The sequence below is a fragment of the Eptatretus burgeri genome, chromosome 7 (genome assembly GCF_056783735.1).
Source record: "Eptatretus burgeri isolate ZD-2024b chromosome 7, Ebu_testis_v1, whole genome shotgun sequence".
Taxonomy (NCBI): Eukaryota; Metazoa; Chordata; class Myxini; order Myxiniformes; family Myxinidae; genus Eptatretus; species Eptatretus burgeri.
Genome location: NC_140967.1, coordinates 52,207,500 through 52,227,710, shown reverse-complemented (window position 1 = coordinate 52,227,710; position 20,211 = coordinate 52,207,500). Strand labels below are relative to the sequence as shown.

Genomic DNA, 20,211 nt, shown 5'->3' with positions numbered 1-20,211 from the left:
ATAGCCAATGTTATAAGATTAATGAGGGTTGATATGAGCATAAACAAGGCCTCAACAGAGGCCTTAAACAAGGCCTTAAAAACAGAGTTACTCAGTCTGCAAGCCCACACCCGCACTTTAAACATCAAGATCTCTCAAACTCAATGCACAGGGTTACTTACATCCATGAGACTAACAAACAGGTCACGCACAGACGCAAAACATGACAGAATGGCAGTTGTGTATTACCAGTGGCCCATATATCACCGCATTCACTTATTTGGGTGTAATTGCCCTCGTTTTTCTTTCAAGGCCGAGCTCAGCTTTGCCTTGTGACACACCTCTGCAGGTGTTTTCCAGCATCTTTTTTGTCAGCTCACAGTCCCAATGGAAATCACCCAAAACCCATGGTGTGGTTTGTGCTTCGCTTCCGCAAGAGGCTAAATTAACGCCCCACGTGCTGTATCCTCTTTGCTCCCCTCGCAATTCGCATAAACAACGCCTCCCCTTCCCATCACATCCCTCAAAAAAAAAGTCCCACTTCACAATCCCCCCTCACCCCAACCCTCGCTCTCTCTCTCCCTCTCCCCCTCTCCCATCTCTGCCTCCCTTGCTGCACTATTCATTCCCCGCCGATATTTCTTGCTCTCAGCCACAGCCCCCTCCCCGTCTCCCGCCTCCCGCACGGTGCCAATTAACGAAGGCGGAATTCGCGCAGTGCAAAAAGCCTGGCGTGATGAGCTGTGTTCGCAACACAAGTCAGAAGCGCGACCCAGCTGCACATCCTGCACGCGGCACGGGTGCGGGTGCGGGGATCTGTGTGCACGCAAGGCCGGCGAGCGGTGCTGCGCATCTGACGCCAGGAGTGTTCCATGCTTTAATTTTGTGAGTAAAATAGCAATGATGACAGTAGTCGTAGTGTTTGTTTGTTTGTTTATTTGTTTGTTTGAATAATTTATTTATTCCTGTTATTTATTTCATTTTTCCCTGCCTTGGTCTGCCCGATATGATGCAAAGCTCGAAAATGGTCTTGTCCCTCCCATGGTCTTGGTCGTCGTTCGAATGGTCCACTGCTTGCGTTGGTTTGCTTTCGGTGATCTCGCTTGTGCGGAGAGTGTCCGTGAGGTTTAATGATTTGATGTGCCTCCTGCATAATGTGTCGAGTACTGGATATTTTGAGAAAACAGGTGCCCCTTGCAGCAGCAGCAGCAGCAGCAGCAGCATCAGTAGCAGCATCCGCATCATCATCATCGTCATCTTCAGCAGCAGCAGCAGCAGCAGCAGTACCACCACCAGCAGCAGCAGCAGCAAAAAGCAGAAGAGTCCTTGATTGTGCATTAATTTTTTTTTGTTTGTCCAAATTAGCTCACGATTCCATTGGAACTCCTTTGGCTACGCGTTCAATTTCAGCACAGTTATATTGATGCTGAATTTTTAAACAGCCAATACATTTTTATTAAGAACCAAGACCGCTCTTCGGGAGTGATGAGTTTATGATAAATTCCCTTGTATGTATCAGGAATATATTGAAATTTTGATGAAAGGTGCCGATTGAAGTTGCCGTCCGATTTCAAGTCTGGATCCAAATCCAGACAATCTTTTGTGACCTCATGCCATGCTTGTTGTGCGCATGATTCCAGGTCTCCAAGCAGTTCTAAACCAAGGACCACTCACCAAAGACCTCACCAAAGACGGTAAGTGATATTCATCTATCTATTTATCTAAAATATTTATTTGAGTATGGCACGTGGAGAATAATTCGACGTTTCCAAATGTTCCTTCTTGTTATTCCTCTCGATATTGCTATAAAAATTACAGACCGCGCGGCCTTGGAGAGGAAAAGTGCGGATGTATCTCGAGGATTCAAAATTGCGCCACATCGTTTAGAGATGGAAAGCACCCCAATCTCATGGCATGCGAACAAAATGGCAATGCTTTATTCAACTGAAAGCTTGCTTTAATGGCTGGTTCAATCAATTTCCATTCTTCTCCTAAGTGGTCCGTTTTTTTTTTAATGGAGTGAGTGCCTTGCTTTGAGTGCTGCCTTGTGAGCGAGCAAGAGAGAGAGAGAGAGAGAGAGCAGAGAGGCAGAGGATCTGTGGATGACAACTTGTCCAGTTCAGCACTCTGCACACTGTCTGGATAATTTTCATTCCTTTGCGCTGTTACACTCTGAACGACTCATTATCCTGGAGTGTAGCTTTTAATTTTGTGATGATTTGTTTTGCAAGATTGAATTTCTATCCCTTAATCAAAGAGGGAAATGTATGAGCTCCCCTGAGAACATAAACAGAATAGTGTGTCGGTCGGCAATTCTGTGGCTTCCTTTTGCTGATCAATATGTATTGACACATTGAAAACCTCTTACACACACACACACACACACACCCACACACACACAGATACTTTGAGACCTGGGAGGGCTCTACTCTACCTTCTGCTGCATATGGAGATAACCAACACCATATATATATATATATATATATATATATATATGTATATATATATATATATATATATATATATATATATATATATATATATATATATATATATATATATATGTATATATATATATATATATATATATATATATATATATAATATTTTTAAAGCCCCTACCCCCCCCCCCCAACATTTCTCTACAACACACCCACATAACAACGCCAACCAATTCCCCCTACCCCCAGGTGACCATTTACTGACCCCCTTTCCCTCAGCTTGTTCAAACTTATTTTCCAAGGTCTTACTTGCCATCAGCTACTGACTCAGTTTTGAGCCATTTCTTGTGCACTTTTGTAAACTCCGAGTTAATTTTCCTTGAATTAATTGATTGCTCCTCAACTCTAATCATTGACAAAATCACTTTAACTGTAATTTTCACCGTCCTTACATTTTGCTCGCAAATTAATGTTTTGTGCAATTTTGTCGGATCCACCCTAAATTGGAACATGTTCTGTTTTCGAGATGCATTTTCTGTGCATTTGTTCACTCTGTGCGATACTCATGTTTGTATGTTCCTGGTACATGCCAACGGCGAATCGCTATCGATGTTGATTTTTTTATTGCCAATTGTCCCTTTGTGCTCAGTTCGGGGAGAAGGACAAAAAGAAATGTTTCTTTCAAAGCACGTCTTGCTTTCTTGTTCCATTAGCCAATCAACATGGCTTTTATAAGTCCTTTTTGACTTGCAGGCTCTGGAATACTTGTCCTTCGTCTGAATTCCACGAAATTGTCCTTTTTTTTTGTTTATTTGTTTGTTTTTGAACGAAAAGATCATTTCCAAAAGCTCTTCCTTTATTCACAAGTTTTATTAATTGGAATATTTTTTTTCCGCCAGTGATATTTTGATGTTTTTAACACGTCCTGGATCCATTTGTTATTTCCTGAAAGTGAACAGAATTAATGGTATTTTTCTCAAGGCTGCAGCATATGCAGCAAACCAATCTCGTCGGCCTTCTTAATGAGCTGTTTTGACTGGGTGATATCACATGACGGTCTGCTCTTTTCTTGCTGATTAACACAACACGCCACGCCAGCAGCCCAGCCAAACATATGTTCCATGGTGATTCGGGGAACGTGAGAGCAAAAGTCAATTGCGCTGACATTTCTCGACTTTGGGGGGGGGGGGGCGAGGTTGAGAATTCATTGTATGGATGCTGCTATGAAAATGGCTCCTCGCTGGAAACAAAGCCATTATGGTTTGCGTGATGTCATTTTTGTCCGCATGCAATTACTGGACTTTGTCTTTGTCTTTGGTTTCTCTTTGAATGACAGTCGCAACGGAAGCTCAAGCCGTCGGGTATAATCGGAAATGGATTTGTGTCCTTTGTACCTATGGCGTACTATTCTGGTGAATTGTTTGACTTCTTCGGTTTAATGGTAAGCGAGGTTGTCACATCCCATATTGAGTGGCAGCTGGTTGGTCCTGGCGTCTCGCATGATCTGTCTATCCCGATGTCACGCTCTGTCAGTCACACGTCCAATTTGTTGTTTTTTTTAATTCATTTTTTTATTTATTTTCTCACCACCATCTGGTCTTCAGCCGTTCCGCACGCTGGCACCGTCGGCATTGGCACCCATTGGCACAGTAACTCGCCTGGACTCTGTGCCATTGCTGAACTCAGTCACGGCTTGCTTGTGCCCTCCCTCCCCCCACCACCATTACCGCTCGGGGCTCTTTGGTTAAAATAAACGTTTACAACATTACCAGGACTTAACTTTTTATATACAGTACCGTACTTACATCGGTAAACAGCATATCTATATTTTTAACCTTGGCTCCCAGTATCTTTACAGGAAGTGATGGACGTGATGATCATATTTATAACCCTTCCAAACCCGATCAATTTTACTGTGTTGATTGTGGCCGTGAGTATTTGACTTGTGACATCACAAATTGGGTTGGACAAGAAATTTCTTCATTTCTTCCAGGCAATAATACAATTCGGTTTTAGCATATTTTAAATAATTTGAGAAACAAATGAAAACTATCATTGCAGTAAAACACAATAAATGAACAATATTTTGACGACGCCATCATTCCCTTTTCCAATCTATTGCACTTGCGGCTCGCATTCTGCGGCGAAGCTTGTTACACCATTTTAGGTAAGCGATGTAGTCGGAATATGTTTTCGCCATCAGTTACAAAATGGAAATTGTCCAAAGCCTTTAAATGTGAAATTTTTGCATTCGCTCAATGCCACATGATAGGAATTTTTTTAATTTTTTTTTTACACTTGGCCAAAAAAGACATGTTTGGCGAATGGGAGGTGGGAAGGGGGGGGGGGAGAAGACGAAAGTCTGCAAGCCATATTTCTGGCAAAATGGCTTGGCAAGCAGCGGTGCCAACACAAATCTGGTCCGAAGCCAATGCTGAGCGCCGGGACGCACGACTAGATGAGCCGAGGATGGAATTATTGCAAACAAGCTCGGTGGGGCGGCCAGCGATAGATTCATGCTTTAAGCGCCAGGATTTACGTGCAACAGCTTTGCACACGTGCGGTGCAAGCCTGTCCCGTCGCCTGAATCCAAGGGCTGGAAATGAAGGGCCAGATGATTAACGGGGAAAGGCCACCAATCGTCCTTCTCACCATCTGCTCGCCTTACCTTGATCGCCGCCTTTACCGCCTGTGCCCTGCACCATGAGCGGAAAGAGTTATGTTCAGCAGTGGAGCACAAACCACCACACAAAAGGGAATTTGGTCCCATGGAATAACATGATCGTCAATCATAGAATACATTTGATGATCCAAATTTCTGATAAATTTTCAGCAGCATGTAGAAAATGGCTTTCGCATCGTTCTTTATAGGCCTGTATGTAATGTATATCATGTGAAGAACAAAAATAAAGCCCTTTTGGTTTCTTGTTAGGTCTGATGGAGCTGTGATGAGAATCTCATCAGATGTCATGATAAGTTTTCATGTATTTTTTTTTTGCAAAAGTTCCCAAAAATTTATTTTGCATATTATTTATCCCATCAGCAATCACTATGGCTTTCAGTCAGATGAAACACTATATATGTTGTTCAGCAGCATTATATGATTATTTTTGTAGTAATCGCGCAATGAGGAAAACGTGACATTCATCCGGCGGGCTGAGTCCTTGGCAAGCCTAATTATATGCATGGCACCAATGGCACGTGATGTCGATGTACTGATGGATGCTGGTGCGTGCATTGGAGTGTGAATGGTGCTTTTACGAGATAACTGATGCCTCGCTCATGTTCCCGGATGGGCGGAGACCCAAACAGTTCCAGGCTCATGCTAAAAGCAGCCCCTTATTATCCCGCATTGCCTTTACATTATTCATGCATGTGAGAAGTATGCTTTGTATTTTTTGGGGTTTTTTTGACCCGTTCTCTGCCCGATGTCTGTAATGAATAAAAGATTGAGTGGAAGTTATTTATTTATTTATTTTGTAACTGATTCTGATTTTTTTTTGATTATTTCTTACTGGCATAAAGATTAAAAAAAATTAAGTTATGATTTGTATTACATGCTTTCTCGAGTAAAGCATTTATGTATGGATTTAAAAGATCTAAAGGTGCATTTTGAAAGTGCAGGCCAATGTGTGCCGGTACCTTGTCCAAGTTCAAAACCCTTGCTGTGGAACACCGGGAGAGAAAAGCCCCACTGGCCCACTGAACCATGGTTCCTGCTTTGTGGCACCCAGTGATTATAACAATGAAAGAACAGATAGAGACCGATTTATTTAGGTTATCATTAGCAATCCCTCAGAAAAAGATGTTAAGCTGGCTGTCTCATCTGCTTGCATTTATATATATATTTAAAAAAACCCTTGTGCCCCCAACCAGTAATAAGCATTTATGTCGCTGATACTTTATCAAGCCTGGTGTTGCCTTGACAGTTAAGGTGGCTAACTTAAGATCTTTGGGTGTTGAGTTTGAGACCCTGTTTACTGTTGAATTAAAACCAGGTGGGTTTGACTCAGCCTGTCATCCTTCTGAGGTTTGTGAAATGAGTACTAGTGTACTGGAAATAGAGGGCACTGCATTATTAGCACAGTTGTGCCCCCAGGAAATGATGCAACCAGCAGCCACAGGCTGCACATGAGAGCCGGCTGATACTTTTACCATTGGCAAGTCGCACCGAGTTTCTCTATCACGGAGTGCTGCGAAACCAGCTCAAACACAGGGCACTGATTTATAATTCAGCCACAGTACGATCTCACAGTGGCACACTCTCTTTTGAAAGGTACTTGATTACATGTCTTTGATATCCAAACACACAGGAAAGATGGTGCCAAAATGAATGCTTATTCATGCAGTGCCCTACCTGGGACACATCAGAACAACAGAACCATTTGGGTCAGGAATCAAACTCAGACTGGATAGCTCAAGGTTGAGTATACTTCCTCTGAGCTACACTACCAACTCAATATGTACTTGCACACCAGGTTAAATTATTAGCTCTTATTCTTAAATGTTATTCATTCTTCGTCATAGTCATCTATCTACAGGTAATTAACTCTCACTGAAAGTGGATGGAGATTATGTTTTCACCCCTGTCTGTCTGTTTGTTTGTCTTTGAGCAGGATATCTCAAAAAGTTATGCACGGATTCGGATGAAATTTCGTGTTGACACGTTGGGTGTTTGACAAGGACGAACTGATTTGATTTTGGTGAAGATCCGGATGCGGATCCGGAGCTGAGAATTATTAAATGACTCTTCACCATTGAGAGAAAGGACCAAAATTATGACAAAACTGGGTTATGCGAATTATGACGAGGCGTAGCTGATACTTTATTATAACGAGGCGAATTATGACAAAACTAGGTGGATGAGTTAGGTAGGTGACAAGAACAAGCCGATTAGATTTTGGTTGCACATCTGGCCTATCAGTGGGATACAAAATGTAAACTGTTCAACTTGGCGGAGGTATGCGCTCTACTGAGTGCCGCTCTTGTTTGCCTTGAGGTTTTTGTGAGTGAGCAAAAAAAGTAGTTTTGCAATTGACAGCTCTACAATAATTACCGATGTTCTGAGAAAAAAATAATAAAGTATGAGGTTACCTTCATTTTGGGCAGGTGTGCAAGTTGTTTCACAATGTAAAGGAGAGGTCATTCCTTAAAAAAAAAAAAAATATATATATATATATATATATATATATATATATATATATATATATATATACACCTGTAAAAAGTTGGTTCGTTTGTTTATTCTTTGCTCCTAATACATTTACAAACCTCTGCAGCCAATTTCCCTGAAATTTGCTGTCCTGCGCATTATTACTTTCACATGAAGGTCAGTTTTTCGCTCACCTTTAAAAACTTTCCCTCATTTCTTAAACTTCATATTCTTAATTCAAAGGATCTTATAAAAACATAAATTTCAATTCTTCATCAAATTGGTAAAGAAACATGACATAACAGCATTTTTGATTAGCAAGCATCATGTGTCATGTGACGTGTGCCCGCCCCTCATCTCATTGGCTCGGGCAGTGGCTCCCTTGGCCAAGAGCGGAGTGGAGGTTGCACTGCGCATGTGCATTTGAAGGTCGATGATCTGTTGGAAATCAAACATATTGCATTCAATTATTTGTTTTCCTCCCAAAGAATACAAATGAATATATGAAGGATCCATAGATTGCACGGGCCTACACCGAGTCTAATGTGTGGTCGCACAAAACTGTATGACCTTAACTAAACAAGGAAACGAGGACAACATTGGGCCGATCATTGCTGTGTTTCACTTACGAGTTTAGTTTTGCTTCAGGTGTAAAAGGGCCATTTCTGGGGTCAGATGTTTTTTTGTTTTGTTTTTTGTTGTCTGGGTGTTTCTTCCTCCAAATGGGTTACCCTCCTTTCCAATGTGTCCACATATTTATAACTCTGCTTACTTATGTCTCAATCTTACCGAGAAAGAATTTTGATGTTTTTCTTAAGTCTAAATAACCGAACCTTGATCAGGTGACCCAACTTGTAATTTATATTTCAAGGCATAATTTTTTTTCCTCTAAAATCAATGTGTTAAGGTAAGGGCTTGCTCCAGTGAGAAGACAGGTTGAAGGGAGGATGATGCAGAGAAGAAGTAAGGAGGGTCAGTGTCATTTTTACTTGCTTCACATGTATTTGACCACTTTATACGAGTGCGTGTTTTGGATTAGAATGTGATGAATACAATGTGATGTTGCTGTGATATACACACAATGATCTACATAAAGGGCAGCATGATGGATCCCTAAAGCCATAGAAGTTGCTGTATAAATCTTGCAGCAAGGCGTTTTTATGCTCATAGTGGACGACCCTGACTCAGCCTTAAGTTCTCTTGGCAGTTATTTGGAAGAAATGCTTCAAAGTTTTTATTATATACATTTATTCACGATGAGTATGTCTTTCCTTGGGCAGCACCAATTAAGTCTGAGTCATACATGAGATGCATACATGCCATCATCACAAAGGTTAATTTACATGTTCCAAATGCAAAAGGAGATTAATTGAGGAAACGGTCAGATAAAGGGGATAGCGTAAAGGAGAGAAGAGAGTATAGAAAGATGAGTGTCAGAGAGGAGGTTGTAAGATGAATATGGTGAGAAAGAAGAAGGAAAACAAGATAAGCAAGAATGCTTCAATCTGTCCTCTCACAAGAGGATTGGACCATCATCTCTACAATACCTGATGTCCATTCTGGCTGGCAATATTCACTAAAGTCTACTTTTTCTCATGTACCGGTTTATCGCATCTCGTCTGCGAATTTGCTCTCCATCCTCAAAACCCTGGTACACTGAATCCTGTGAGGAGGTGGATGCAGTCAGGCAGTATGCTTTCTCAGTTTGGAAAGCTAACCCGACTGAGGGCAACTTTCCTTCATTCCACAAGGCTCGCAACAAGTGTGTGTCCATCCTCAGGCAAGCCAGAAATCATCATCTTCCAAGTCTCAAGACTGAACTCTCTAACCAGTCTCCTTCCTTCAAGCCATCCATGGTGGTGCCTGGTCAAGTCTGGATCTGATGTGATGTTCCTCCTCCATCCCATCCCTCACCTCAAAAGCAGTACTGCAGACTCTGCCGATGATAAGGCACAATATCTAAACTCAGTCTTTGTTTCTAAATCTCACATACAAAACCCATCCCATTTTATCCCCATCTTACACCGACATGGACATATCCACTGTCTACTGGACTCTGTGTCCTGTCTAGCCTTGGCCCTGCTTTGGCAATGGGCCCAGATTCCATCAGTGCTCTTGTTCTCGAATCCTGCTCTAACAGTCTTGCTCCACCTCTAATTGCCAAATTCAGTGTGTACTTCTCCTTTGGCCACCTTCCCTCTGCAAGGAGGTCAGCAAACACCACTCCCATCCACAAACAAGTGCAAAAACACGTCCTACAAACTATAGGCTCATGAGCTTGAATCCAATTACAAGCAAGAAAGTTGTGGAATCCACCATGTTTTTTTGATGTCATATATTTCCTGTTTTCATACAATATGATCTCTGGCCATTAGTTTGGAATTCCCTCCCAGTCACTAACCTCTGAATATGTTTCTGCTCTTCTCTCAGTAATGTTTGGAAGTCCCCAATCTCAAACAAGGGTAGGACCATCTCCTGGGACATTCAACACAATGGGGCATCTTGGTTTGCTTACCAAGCTCTGTCTGTGTCATCGAAGGCTTCCTTCATTCCTAGATATGACTTCCTTCACTCACACAATCAATCTGTTGCCATCATTGGAACCGTCTCCTCTCTCATTGTAGGCTGGAATACCCCAAGACAGTGTTTTCTACCCAGTATTGTTCCTCATCTATATTAATGTTGTCAATGATGCTCTGGAAAACCCTCTCTTCATTTTTTGCAGACTACTCAATATTATGTCATAAAGTATTCCATTCGTTTTCCAGGTAGGGCTGGCAGGACGACCTAGAGGTATGTACACTCACCTCTGAACCTTCTCGCCTCGGTGAGAATCTCGCCACAGCTATAAATTGTCATCCTGGTGCCTTGCAGGTAGGGTGAGACGTCAATGTGTGTGCCATCCCTCCGATGGCCATTGAACTGGGCGTCCCTCTGCCAACATTAGTTGAACTGATCTGGTAATTATAACATGTCCTCCAAATGGGGTGAAGAGTAAACTTTCCAAATTTGCAGATGACACAAAGCTTGGAGGTAAGGTGGATAGCAGAGGGGATGGTGATCAGATTCACGAAAGTATTGATATTTGCATCGATTCTGAAAAAGATTGCCAGATACAATTTAACCTGAGCAAGTGTAAGGTGTTGGGGATGGGAAAGAACAATGAAAATAGAGATTACAGGATGCAAGGGGTAATTCTGGAGCGTGTCACACAGGAAAGGGATCTGGGGGTGGTAAAAGATATGGGAGGCAAGCATGGAAGCACAATGCTGGGCAGCTATCGGTAAAGCAAATAGAGTTTTAGGTTGTATTCGGAGGGAGATCATTTATAAATCAAAAGAGGATATTGTGTGCAGTTTTGGTCACCACAACTCAGAAAGGACATCGTTGCCATCGAGAGGGTAGTGCAGGGTTACGAGATTGATTCCGGGCCGAGCTAGACTCAGCTATGAGGAGCGGCTGAAGGAGACGGGGCTTTATTCACTAGAAAGGAGGCGGTTGCGAGGAGATATGATAAAGATGTTTAAGATAATGAAAGGTATAGATAAAATAAGTGCAGATAAATTATTCAACGGCGTGGACAGTGATATGACCAGGGGACAAAGCCTGAGAGTAAAGAGGAGAGTTAAGACGGTCGTAAGGCAGGGGACTTTTACTCAGAGAGTAGTTGATGCATGGAATAGTGTCCATGGAAAGGTAGTGGCAGCAGAATCAGTAGATAAGTTTAAATTGGAATTAGATTGGTACCTGGAAGTTATGGCGGTGGAGGGGTATAGGGATGTTGGCAGAACTTTTCGGTAGCTTGAGCATTGATGGGTGATTGTGTGTATGTGTACGGAGTGCTGTTGGTGGGGGTCTTATCAAGGGGAGTTGTGTGGTTGATGTGAGTTTTTTAGCCAAGCCAATGCCCCCTCCCCTGGAGAAATAAAAACAAAAAAAAACTACCAAAAACCCCCAACAAAAAAACACTTAATTAAAAGAAAATAAATTTTAAAAAACATTTTACATTTTCTTATTTTGATGTTGTGTTGATGTGGCACAAGCATGATGGCCTGAATGGTCTCCACCTGTCTCATTTCCTTGTGTTTCCTTGTGTGTCTCTGTCTTCTACCGTCTATTCCACAAAGTTCCCCCTCTGCTCTCTCAGTCCTACAACCCTCCCAAGCAACTCGAGCATACACAGGTTCTTCCAGTAAACCCCTCCTGGTTCAGCTTCATAAATTATCCAAGCTGACTGCAAACCTGAACTCTTTTATTTCTCACTTCTTCTCTCTTTGAAACGACCTTCTCGAGGCTGTTTTGTCGCACTCTTCCCTCCAGGACTTCAAGCAAACGGTGCACCACCATCTCTTCTCATTCCCAATTCTGACCCATGATCTTTATTACCCCCATTAACATTTCCTAACCCATCCATTTTACTTGCTGGTTCCAGTTTCCTCCCCTCCTCCCTGTCCTCTTTTCCTGTTCGTTCATTCCTTCGTTTTTCCCAATGTCAGTTCTATCTTCCTATGCCTTAACCCTTGAGTCTCACTCCTGTAAATAAATAAAAATATGCAAATAAATTATTCAATATCCTTTATTCTTCCAGACATTCTATTCTAAAATACTGTGCAAACTATCACCTTGCCTTCAGTCGATTAAAATTCCACATTACCACCTGGAATTAACGTGGCTCTCTCCTCGGGTTTCAGATATATTTCCCAGCTTACCCTGAGCTGAGCATTGTTGTTGTTTTAAATATGAACCACTTTGGTGATTACAGTCCTCTTTATTTATGTTACATTATTGACTCTTTGGGCTGACAGGGTGGCATCTAAGCACACCTCAAAGCCTCTCATCCCTAATCTGTCTAGCCTGGGTTCGAATCCTGAACCAGCTATAAGTTGTCATCCTGGTGTGTCACTGGCAGGGTGATTCATCATTGTGTGTGCCATCTCTCCGATGGGTGTTGAACGGGTGTTCCATCTGCTGGTATTAGTTGTTGGATGTTAAAATCCCACAGTGTCCTTCGTGAAGAGTAGGTGAACTATTGCCAGCGACATGAACAAGTTATAAATTCCTACCCTAACTACTGCTGGGAGAGGGATGGCAAACCTGATTTGGTTAAACCAATGCTCTTCAAACACGGAGTATGGTACATGAGTCAGTCATTGCTCTATTAAAATAAGAGAAACATTCAGAAAGAAAGACGTTCAAGATTGTATCCGTTCTTCAAACACCATGTTGTTATTGTAATCGTATGTTCATGTATTTTTTTATTTCATTTTTTAGATCCTCGTGGAGGATCTCCAAGTCTTACTCACGTTGTTGTTCTTGTGGACTTTTTTGTTGCACAGCCGACAGTTTTCATCTAAACTTCCTGAAACTTGGCATATATCTGTAGAAATACCCCGCGCAGACATTAACCATCTCCGATTTTGAAAATTCCTCCTAGAAAAAAAAGCTATGACGTCAAAATATCTCCGCTAATGGAAATCGCCTAAAAAATTATCTCCGAAACTCGGCAAGCTTTCGAATTCTGCTTGTAGGAATCGAACAGGCATTAGCAGAGATGAATTGCCGCACATATGATACATCGCTGTGACGTCATATCAATTTTTAATGACGTCATTCCTATTTTTTTGACATTTTTTGTTTCACAACCCAGAGTTTTCATCGGATCTTCGTGAAACTTGCAATGTATATGCAGAAAGACCACGCGCAAGCAGTAACCATCTCCGATTTTGGAAATTCTTCCAAGAAAAAAAGTTGACACTATAATATCGCCGCTAATGGAAATCGCCTATTCCATTATCTCCGAAACGAGGCAAGCTGTTTGAATTTTGTTTTTGCGGGAATCAAGCCGGGCATTAGCACAGATAATTTATTGCAAACCTGATACATCACAATGACGTCATATTCGTTTTTATGACGTCATCATTAAGAGGACGAGGATCTTAGCTCATTCGAGCTTGTTTCTCCAAAAGAGCCTCCTGCCCCTCCCCCAGTCCTGTTGTCCATCTCCTTGTTGATGCTACTTCGGGAGTGTGTTTGATATCGGTGTTTCTCACTTGCATCGCCTTTGCTTTGTCTCCATTATCAAAGCGTCATAACCATCACCTTGCTTGCTTACCTCTGCCTGAAACCACCCAATGTTTCGGTTCGTTAAACTACTCGCTCTAGTTATGTCACTCAAAACTATCTAACTACCTTGCGAATGTGTCAGCACAGGATTCCATTACAAATTCAGAGCATTGGACGCATCACTTCTGATGCACAGCTTTGGTATGCACATGGTTGACAGGATTATGGAATTCGGATGGAGTACTTGCACACAATGCTCCAAGCTTTTCATTCAAAACAATTCGAAAAGATGAGTCAGATTAGCCCCCCACGATATCTCAGCCTAGCACAGGTCTGCAGGTGACTCAAGGTTTTCATTTGAATTCCTTCAGTCAAATCCATTCCAATCCAAACCAACCCCATTGTGTGCAGCGCGTGGCTGTGAGTTTGTATGGAAACATGGCTGTCCCGCTGATGCAGTGTCCCTTGAGCAGGAATTTGTAATTTGGTCAGGGTGCCGGTAAATCTCGCCTCCACTTCGGGAAGGACGTCGTGGGATCTTTGAGGTCCACCGTCAGACGGGATGCGCAGTTTAACGTGCATCCAAGGGAAGGCTCATACCTTGATACCTGGCCTTGCATGTGAAACGTAAGGATGACAGTTTGTAGCTTGGCAGAGATTTTAACCCAGGTTAGGCAACTCAGGGGTGAGTGTGCATACCTCTAGGCTATCCTGCCTGCTATTCAAAGTGATTGTGCTCGCAGGAGTAAAATCATGTGCATATTACCATTCACCATGCGACATCCTCAACAATTGTACTTCCAGCATACATAACAATGAAAAAATGTTCTATTCATCTTGGCAGATATATTGAGCTTGAAGAGGTCTTACTGCTTTGGTTTCAGCACTAAGGAAAAGGTTTGTTCCCATCTATAGATTTATACTGCTGGATAAATTGCTGCAAATTTATAATAGCTCCTTATGTTACTTTTTTATTAATTTTCCTGCAATTAAAGGGGTTCCATTTAGGTCAAGTTCATAACTGTGTCGAGCGGCTCAGCAGTGAATGGCTCGGTGCACTTGCCATTGATGTTCTCAAAATGAAGAAAGCTTCTTTCACTGCTTGAACAATTGGAGGATATTGAGAGCTTTAAGAATGAACTCAGGTTTTGAGTAGCTCAATGACTTCCCAATACAGCGAAGAGAGCCCGCGGATGAAATTGGAATGAGCTCAAGGGTGTGTGAATGACTCAGTTGAAGAAAATATTGTCACTGTTCAATCGACTGCAGGGCATAGACAACAGTCCCTGCAGTGAAAGGAGATGCACCATCTTGAAAATAATTTGGTGATTGGATTGGCCATGCGAGATAAATTGGCAGATTCTTCATGGTTCATCATACTCCTGAGCCTGGTGTTGGCTTAGTGGTTAGGGTGGTGGCTTGGGATTCTCAGGTCCTGAGTTCAAGCCCCGTTGCCTGCTGAATTAATACACCAGGGGGTTGACTCAGCCTGTCATCCTTCTGAGGTCAGCAAAATGAGTACCAGTGTGTACTGGCAGAGGGGCACTGCATGAGCGACACATCACGCTTCCAACAAATGATAGCTACCCTGGCAGCTAAGCTGCCATACGCAAGAAGAAGATCATACTCCTTTGTTTCTGTCTTGTCCTTTTCCATAATTTTTGGAGGTAAGAAGTTAATCTTTAGTTTCAAGACATTTTGATCAGGTGTTCTCTCTATGTAGTAAGCCACTCTCCATTTGTGGTTTCTTTCATTTAAATAAATAAATAGCTAATATTGTAGAATCTTGGTTTTAAAAGATAAATATTTGAAAAGACAATGTTCAAGAATGTGTCCATTTATAGACAAACCTTTAAAAAACATATAGTACAGGGTGACCCCTTAAAATGATGACACTTTTACAACTGGGATCGAAAACACATGATGTATATAAAGCAAGATCTTGTTACACACAAAAAGAAAACTAGCCCTTGGAGGATAGTTTCAACACTCACTGAATGGATGTTCTGGAAATCCCCAAAGGCAGATTTTTATTTCCCCCGTTTTTGCCATTTTTGTTGATTTGCCAGGATTGCATTGCATTGCAATTTTGAGGGATTCAGGGTATTAAACAGTGTTTACCAATGGTTTTCTGTACCCTCTTCGGTTCAAGCACAGTACTTTACTCTTCGAATCGACTGTGAAGTCAAAGAATTGTGTTTCTGCTTGGTCCCCTATTTCTGTTGATAGGATCGGTGTCCTCTATCCACCATGTAAAAAACACACGTTGGAAAAAAAACATATATATATATATATATATATATATATATATATATATATATATATATATATATATATATATATATATATATATATATATATATATATATATATATATATATATATATATATATATATATATATATATATATATATTGGCACGCCCCTTTCTTTGTTCCACCATCAGATTTTTGTTACTGCGTGAAATGAAACAAGATTTGGCACATATACTAATGATATTATTGTCTTCCTTAAGAGGCCCCTCAAAATTCATTTTGATGCATTTTCACAAACTCCAACGGATTCCATTCAAATTCGGTACGATTATGGCTTTTGGTCCAACTTAGGTCATTGGCTATAAATTTTTTCCATATCACTTCCGATATTCGAAAAAAAAATCGATAAATCGATATCCCTTATGGGATTTTCCATTCAAATCCACTCAAGTTTAAGGCGTACGGGGGACGCAAATTTCCACTTTGCCCCGGGCGCTGTTTACCTCCGCTACGCCAAGCTGTTAGGGTTAGGGTTTGGGTTAGTGTTAGGGTTAGGGTTAGGGTTAGCTACCCTAACACTAACCCTAACCCTAACCGCTAACCCTAACCCTAACCGCTAACCCTAACTGCAACCCTAACCGTAACCACTAACCCCTAACCGCCAACGGCTAACAGCTATTCAGGAAATTTGCAAGAAAGCCCGGGCAACGCCAGGCTTTATTGCTAGCCCGAGCAACGCCGGGCATTACTACTAGTGTATATATATATATATATATATATATATATATATATATATATATATATATATATATATATATATATATATGTATACAAACATATGTAGAAAGACCCACCCACATCTCTCATCTGTGTTTGGAGGGAATAGCCAATGAGCTCTGACCTAATTAACTAAACCCAGGTGGCTCGGATTATATAAATAAATTAACACCTCCTGTGCTACTCGAGCCAAAACTGCTGCATAAAGCAACCAAGAACGCTGGCATAAGGTAAGTGCTACGCTGTATCAAACCCTTCCTAGAGTTCCTCCACAGGTATTAAGACATTCACACATAGTACACACATGAGAATCCCAATGCTTTACACCCTCTCAGCTACCGAACCGGTTTCATCGCTTATTCGCAAATCATCAGCGACAGTGCAGACAGCAATGCATACCAATGAGGCTCCCAAGCATGTACTACGTTCAAATGTCAACAACAGTGCCTCCATTTACAGGTGAGAGATGTGGATGGGTCTTCCTTTATAATTTATGTCTTGACTGCTTTTGACGTTTATATATACATATATATATATATATATATATATATATATTTATATATATATATATATATATATATATATATATATATACATACATATATATGTACATATATACATATATATATAGATGTTTTTTTTGGTGTATATGATGCAATGTATAGCTCAAATGATAATGCCGTTCTGCTCATCAACCTACAACGATGACAACAACAATCCGTCATCACTGCGTGAGCCACCCTGTACATTTGTCCTGACAGTTATTGAACTGAACTCATTCTGTTTCATCTGCAAATATTTTAGTTGTTTTAAGTTTTATATTAATTATCAGCAACATAGCTCCAAAATCAATGTACTGTACGGTATGATCCTGTGTGGTTCTTGGCAGGGTAACTCGGAGATCGCAAACTTGCCTTGACACTGTCTATTCCGGGTCCAATTCATAACCTCACTATAAACTGTCAACCTGGTGCTTCACAGAAGAGCATTGCATTTATGAGCGTGCCACCCATTAGTGTGGTTCAGTCGGGTGTCCCGTCTGCCAGCATTTGCTGGTAAACATTAAATATCCCTCTGTACCTTTTTAAAAGAGTCGACCATTACGTGCCAATACCCTGGCTAAATTACAAATTCCTGCTCTGACTGCTGATGAAAACAGCATAGGCAACCGACTCACAGTGCTCGACACTCTGCGAAGAGCATTGGCACGGACGGTGATGTGTCCAAGTTCATTATTTTGGTGGCTTATGGAAATAATTTAATGAGTATGTATGGTGTGGTTTGGTTGGAAGCTTTGTCTTGATGCATGACTGGCATTGTGAATATTTTTAATTAATTGAACTGAATATTTTGCACTACACTAATGATAAGAGATCCAATATATGATGGTAAGGAAAAAAAAAAAACTTCATCGACTTTACAATTGTTGCACAAGTGTCATTTAATGTTTATTTTTTGGTAATTAAGGAAATTAATGTACATATCAAGCAGGTGCCAAAGGAACAAGGAAAGTCTTGTTAAATGAGGATCAGCTTGGCATTCCCTTTTCATTAAGTCCATCCTGGATTAAAGCGCTAATTAAGTTAACCCTTGGTCCAATCAGACTTAAGTTAGAAAGGTGCGAATACAGTGGTCTGACTGTTGATGTGAGTTCATCACACGTGCCGTGTGAAAATGATTCAGTGAACATTTTTATTCCTTTCTCTACCAAGTACAAAAGAAGGCTTGGTGGTGGCTCTGTGGCCGTGAATGATCTACCTTGCGTTTTGTTTACAATGATGTTTCGAGAAACTCGCAGCCCTTCTTATTATGTCCAATCAATTTGGTGTTTTTTTAAAACGTAAAATTTTGTCTCACTCTATGAATTGATTAAATTGCTAATGATGAATAAACAAATATTTAATGGGAAACAGACGTGATATTTTCAATGTTTGCATGTGAAAGGAGTGCAGACAAATAATTTAATAAATATTGATATTTTTAGATAAAGGTTTCTAATGATTATTATACTGACACTTGATTGGACTTTTTTTTCCAAGTGTTCCAAAGAAGGTCTCAAGTTCAGAATCTGAGTCGTTACAGTGCCAGGCCTCATCAAGAAAATATGGACTCGAGTTGAACGTAACTCCTTATCCTAAACTAAAGCCAGACAGGACTCTGGTTGAGAGTATGTCTGAAGCCAGAAAGGAAACCATAAATGCAAAACGGCGAGTTTGGAACAGATATCAGAAGTGTAAATCCCCTAAGATTTTTAGCATAGGTGAGAAATCGCACTACTTGTCACAGTAGACTCGTTTCTCTTCTCAATATGGCCCCTTCACACCAAAGCCAGATGAACAAGCTACAACACTCAATGAATATTTTTTCTCATGTGTACACAATTGAGGACACTCAATTAATTCCAGAACCAGTTCCAGTCGATGTCTCCAATACATTGGAGAACATGGAAGTGACTGAAGAATTAGTGCTGAAACATGTAAAATCACTGAAATAAGCCCGAGTATCTAGGCCTGGGTGGGATTCACTCAAAAGTACTGAAAGAAACAGCAGATCAAGGGTGTAAAACTATCTGCTTAATCGATAGGAAATCCCTTGTTGAAAGAAGAGTACCATGTACATGGAGAAAAGCCAATGTTGTGCCAATCCACAAGAAAAGACGTAGAGATGAATGAGGAAACTTCCCTCCTGTTAGTTTGACCCCAGTTGCTGGCAAACACATGGAAAATATAGTGAGAGATGTCATTGCAGAACACATGGAATCTTGTAATCTATTCTCAACCAGTCGGTATGGTTTCATAAGTGCCAGGTCATGTACTACTCAACTACTGCAAGCGACGGAAAACTGGACACAATTCACAGCCGACATCACAGCTTTTGAGCGCATCTATTTGGTCTTCCAAAGAGGCATTTGATAGCATCCCGCATGAGAGATTGCTGAAGCAGATACATAAACTATGGTAAAAGAGGGCAAATCCACAAATGGATAAGAGGACAGAATCCAGAGGGTCAGACTTGAAGGGAATATTCAGTTTGGAGAAAGATAACCAGTGGAATACCACAAGGATTGGTGCTTGGTCCCATCCTTGTTTTTCATCTTTATAAATGATCTACCTGACTCTGTCATATCATCGGTCACCCTCTTTGCTGATGACAAAAGGCATTTGCTCCAGACTACATTGATGCTAACATTGAAAAAAATGCAGAGAGATGTGGATGCCCTGTTTGAATGGTCACTGTTGTATGGTAACTTTCTTTTAAACCAATCTAAATTTAAAGTTTTGCACTATCGGCAGAATAATCCAAATGGTCACTATTACATCACCAAACATGATTCCTCTACCATAATACCACCACAAGAGGAAAAAGACTTGGGTGTGACTTCTGACCCATCGGTGAAATTCAGTTTTCATATCGGAAAAACGGCAGCAAAGGCTATCTTGATATTTGGTGTGATCAAAATAACTTTCAGACATCTGGACAGGAAAACCATCGGACTTATGTATTTACAAAACACTTGTGAGGCCTAAAACGGAATATTATTCAA

The 20,211-nt window shown here is 41.0% G+C and overlaps 1 protein-coding gene across 1 annotated transcript in view; it reads left to right on the top strand.

Annotated features, from left to right (window-relative positions):
* Positions 1 to 639: 639 nt before the first annotated feature.
* LOC147023252 (protein CBFA2T1-like) overlaps positions 640 to 20,211 on the top strand; it is a 251,142-nt gene continuing 231,570 nt past the window's right edge. Inside the window, exons 1-2 of the mRNA XM_085888482.1 lie at positions 640 to 864; positions 1,620 to 1,673. The gene's annotated coding sequence lies outside the window, so the exon portion shown is untranslated. The remainder of the gene's footprint in view (positions 865 to 1,619; positions 1,674 to 20,211) is intronic.